Source organism: Anopheles moucheti, assembly GCF_943734755.1.
Source record: "Anopheles moucheti chromosome X unlocalized genomic scaffold, idAnoMoucSN_F20_07 X_unloc_10, whole genome shotgun sequence".
Lineage (NCBI taxonomy): Eukaryota > Metazoa > Arthropoda > Insecta > Diptera > Culicidae > Anopheles > Anopheles moucheti.
The window spans coordinates 1-5000 of NW_026453516.1; positions in this window are offsets into that span (position 1 = coordinate 1).

A 5000-nucleotide genomic window follows, 5' to 3' on the forward strand; every position below is an offset into this window, starting at 1 on the left:
GTGTGGGAGGTCCCGAAAGCGTCGCTGGAGGAGAAGCGGTGCTTCCGATGTTTGGAGCGCGGCCACTTCGCCGGGCAGTGCTCGGGAGAGGACCGCAGCAAAGCGTGTATCCGGTGTGGCGCGGAAGGCCACAAGGCAGCGAGCTGCACTGGCGAGGCTCGCTGTTTGAAGTGTGGCGGCCCGCACTCGATTGCCGCAGCTTCGTGCAAAGCTGCAGCCACACGATGATGATAGAAGTGCTCCAGATAAATATCGGTAAGAGCAGGAGCGCTCAGGATCTTGCGCTCCAGCGGATGAGGGAGGAGGGAGCAGACGTGATGCTCATCACGGAGCTCTATGCTGTGCCGGCCAACAATGGGAACTGGGCATCCGACGACGCACTGAAGGCCGCGATCGTCACCAGTGGCCAACGGTTTCCCATACAGCGGGTGAGGAGCGTGCAGCATCCGGGCATCGTAGCTGCCGAGGTGGCGGGCATCGTTGTCATCTGCTGCTATATTCCGCCATCGATCGGCCTCCCGGAGTTCGAGCAGCAGATGGACCGGCTGGAGGTACTTGCGCGAGGCCACCCTTGCGTGCTGATAGCTGGTGACTTCAACGCGTGGCATGGGGCCTGGGGGAGCGAGCGGGCCAACCTTAAGGGTGAGGCGCTCCTTCAGACGGTTACCAGCCTAGGATTGGAGGTCCTCAACCGCGGCACGGAGCCGACATTCCTGGGGAACGGTGTGGCTCGGCCCAGCAGAGTGGACGTCGCCTTCGCGAGTCCAACGCTCTGCCGATCGGATGGAGCAGCGGAGGACATCAGCTCCTGGCGGACGCTAGACCGCTACTCCTATAGCGACCACCGCTATATTCGGTTTGCGGTCGGGCAACAGCATCGTACAGGTCAGCGGCCCGGACGGGGCATTCATCAGCAGGAAGGTGTCGAAGTACGGGAGGCGGGTACTCGCTGGCGAACTCGCCAGTTTTGCCCCCGTACTTTCGAGCTGGCACTTGAGGCGACCCGTTTTGCCGATCGGGTGACCGATGCGGCAAGCCTGGGGATGGTGCTTACGGAGGCCTGCGACGCTACCATGGCGAGGATTGGGCAGTCGCAGCAGCAGAGGAGGAACTGCAACACATATTGGTGGACTCCGGATATCGAGGAGCTGACCGAGCGCTGCCGGTTGGCTCGGGAGCGACAGTTATTGGCCCTCGACGAGACGTCCGCCGAACTGGCTTCAGAGGAACATCAGGAGGCGCGTGCTGCCTTAAGGGTGGCAATTAAGGCCAGCAAGCAGCGCCAGTTCGATGAGTGGCTGCAGGCCCTGGCTGCAGATGAGACGGGACAGTGGTTCCGGCAAGTGCTTCTTCGGTTTCGGGGCAGCTGGACGGCGCGTGAACGCGATCCAGCGGTGTTGCAGCGGATCGTCGAGGAGCTGTTTCCGGAGCATCCCCCGGTCGAGTGGCCGGACGTCACGCCTTCGGAAGGGGACACTCCGGTCCGTCCGATCAGCTGCGCGGAGCTCCAGGCGATAGCGAGCGAGCTGCATCCGCGGAAGGCGCCTGGCCTCGATGGAGTACCGAACGCTGCGGTAACGGCTGCCATCCGCAAGCATCCAGAGTCCTTCGTCGGGGTCTTCCAGAGCTGCCTGGACACGGGCGTCATTCCACGCGAGTGGAAGAGGCAAAAGCTGGTGCTGTTGCCTAAACCAGGTAAGCCACCGGGCGAAGCGTCGTCCTGCCGCCCGATCTGCTTGATCGACAATCCGGCGAAGGTCTTCGAGAGGACTACGCTGGACAGACTCAACGAGCACCTGGAGGATCCGGAGGCACCTCGGCTGGCCGAGAACCAGTTCGGATTCCGGAAGCAGCGGAGCACCCTGCAGGCGATCCAGCTGGTGGTGGAAGCAGGCGAGCGCGCGATGTCCTACGGACGGACTAACAACCGGGATAAGCGCTGTCTGCTGGTTGTGGCGTTGGACGTCAGAAACGCCTTTAACACCGCCAGCTGGCAGGCGATAGCGATGGCCCTGCGTGAGAAGGAGGTTCCAGCGCAGCTGCAACTCCTGCTCCGCGACTATTTCACCGACAGGGAGCTGGTGTACGACACCCACGACGGCCCGGTGTCACGTCGGGTGACGGCAGGCGTTCCACAGGGGTCAATCCTTGGCCCGACTCTGTGGAACGTTATGTACGACGGCGTTCTGCGGATCCAGCTCCCTGAAGGGGCCACCATCGTCGGCTTTGCCGATGACATCGCCATCCTGGCCGAGGGCTGCACACCCGAGGAGTCGGCGACGGTCGCGGAGGCTGCGATCGATGCGGTGATGGGGTGGCTCGAGGCACGTCACCTTAGTCTCGCCCCCCACAAAACCGAGGTGGTTCTGATATCGAGTCTGCGTCGAGGACGTTTGGAAATTCCTGTGCGCGTCGGCGAAGTGGTCTGCACGTCAAAGCGATCGATACGCTACCTGGGGGTACAACTCCACGAGAAACTCTCGTGGAAACCGCACGTGGAAGCGGCCGCGGACAAGGCCCTCCGTGCGGTGGCGGTGGTTACCTCGGTGATGAGGAACCACAGCGGCCCCCAGGTGGCCAAGCGGCGGTTGCTGGCAGGAGTCGCTGAGTCGGTGATCCGGTACGCCTCGCCCATCTGGGCTAAGGCGACAGACATGCAGTGGTGCCGAAGACGACTGGCCCAGGTCCAGAAGCCACTGGCACGTGGGGTATCGAGTTCGTTCCGCTCGGTATCCTACGAGGTGTCAGTGGTGATGGCTGGTTTGGTGCCGTACTGGCTGGTCGTCAACGAGGACGCAAGGTGCCATAGCAGGCTGCTGGTCGAGCCTGGCGCCAGCAGGAAGGAGGTACGAGCGGCGGAGCGAGCAGCCACGATGCTGCAATGGCAGGACGCCTGGGACCGTGCGGCGGCAACACCATCGGCCAGCCGCTACTTGACGTGGGCGCACGGGATGATTCCCGACCTGCACCGGTGGACGGGACGTAAGCACGGGAAGGTGGACTTCCACCTTTCGCAGGTGCTCTCCGGACACGGATTCTTCCGGGAGTACCTGCACGTCTGCGGCTTCGCTTCGTCTCCGGAGTGTCCACGGTGCGTGGGGTCGGTCGAGTCGGTGGCCCACGTCTTGTTCGAGTGCCCCGTGTTTGAGGAGATCCGACGTGAGCTGCTGGGCTGGGGGACACCCGAGTCGGTCCAGCTTAACAACATCGCAGAGAAGCTGCTGGAGAGTGCGGAGTGGTGGGACCGCATTCAGAAAGCAGCAAAGACCATCACCACAGTGCTTCAACAGCTGTGGCGCGATGAGGAAGCGCTCACCAATGGTCGAACGGAAGCGGCTTTCGCCGAGGACGAGGAAGTGGTCCTCGAAAGTGTGGCCGCACTCTTCGGTGAGGAGATGGACGACGTCATCATCGAAGACATCACGCGGCGCGTGAACGAGTCGCGAGCAGCGCGTCAGCGATCTGCCCGCAACCGACGGCTTCGCGGCAGAGCGGAGGATCGGGCGCGAGTGCGACTGGCTGCGGACGTCGCAGCAGCACTGGCCGCCCGAGATGACGAGATACTGCGGACGGCAGTAGAGGCGGAGCGAGCGGGCCTAGCTCCTCCTCCCATACCTAGGCGTAGCAGAGGGGGACCACCTTCCCCTGAAACGGTTAGAATTCGCCATGAGCGGCGTCTATTCATGCAGCGCGCATGGCGAGCTCGGGTCCAGGCTGAGGGACCCTCGACGACGCGCCGCCGTCGGACCGCGCCTACGGAGGCGGACCTGATAAGGTCTCGGCGGAACAGACGCGAAAACGAAAGGCGCCGTCGTGCTTTGGCTGCAGGCCGACGATGGACACCCGCGGAGGAGGCTGCCGCCAGCGAGGCGGAATGGTCAGATCGATAGATGTCGGGTTGACTTCTTGAGATCTCCGAGAGGGGAAAGAATGAGTGAGTCACGCGGACTAAGCAAGCGTACGCCTTTAATATGCGGTTAAGATACGATTCAATTTAATAAAGAAATAGGGAAGAGACATCCGAAAGGGTTCGTAATGACGCATGACAAATCCCTGGCGGGCGACGTCGTGCGTCAAGAGCGTGGGTTTATGCTATTGTTTGTTAGAACATAATGTTTATGAACAATAAAACCTGCATTTGTTAAAAAAAAAAAAAAAACGAAGTGGAGCTTGCGGCTTAATTTGACTCAACACGGGAAAATTTACCAGGTCCGAACTTATCGAGGTAAGACAGATTGAGAGCTCTTTCTCAAATTTAAGGGTAGTGGTGCATGGCCGTTCTTAGTTCGTGGAATGATTTGTCTGGTTAATTCCGATAACGAACGCGACTCAAACAAGCTAACTAGAACGCTGTCAGCAGTGCACCTCCGGGCGCACCTGACGTCAAGGCCGGCGGCCCCTTCACGGGCGGTCGTCGGCCACGTTTGCCCTGCTTAGCGGGACAACTTGTGTTTAGCAAGGTGAGAATGAGCGATAACAGGTCCGTGATGCCCTTAGATGTTCTGGGCTGCACGCGTGCTACAATGTGAGCAGCAGCGTGTTCTCGCCAATTGGCGCCCCCATTCCGAGAGGAACGGGAAATCACCCAAATGCTCATTTAGTTGGGATTGGGGACTGCAACGGTCCCCATGAACCTGGAATTTCTAGTAAGTGCTAGTCATTAGCTAGCGCTGATTACGTCCCTGCCCTTTGTACACACCGCCCGTCGCTACTACCGATGGATTATTTAGTGAGGTCTCTGGAGGCACACCTTCCGCGGTTCCTTCGTGAGCTGCAGCTGGCATGGCCGAAGTTGACCGAACTTGATGATTTAGAGGAAGTAAAAGTCGTAACAAGGTTTCCGTAGGTGAACCTGCGGAAGGATCATTACCGATCAATACATATATGTTGTTGTGTGAGTTGTTTAGAGAGATAGAGAAACACGGTATCAGCAGAACAAACTGCTATGTTACCTTGGGGGCCGCGCACGCCAATTAGACCCGCGAGAGAGGTGTGTCTAT